Here is a 264-nt window from a genome sequence, read left to right on the forward strand (position 1 = left end):
CCAGCCGCAGAAGCCACAGCCACAGGAGCGGCGGCAGCAGCAGACCACAGGGACACTGCAGCAGCCCCCACAGCAGCCACAGCAGCAGGGGCAGCAGCCAGAGCAGCAGCCGACCCGGTAGCATCTGCAGGTGGTGCAGCCACCACAGCCGCCACCACAACCACCACAGCCACCACAGCCACAGCCACCACCGCAGCCACCACAGCCACAGCCACCACCGCAGCCGCCACAACCACAGCACCCCATGGTGTCAGTAGAGAGGAC

The sequence above is a fragment of the Myotis davidii genome, unplaced genomic scaffold (assembly GCF_000327345.1).
Source record: "Myotis davidii unplaced genomic scaffold, ASM32734v1 scaffold575, whole genome shotgun sequence".
Taxonomy (NCBI): Eukaryota; Metazoa; Chordata; class Mammalia; order Chiroptera; family Vespertilionidae; genus Myotis; species Myotis davidii.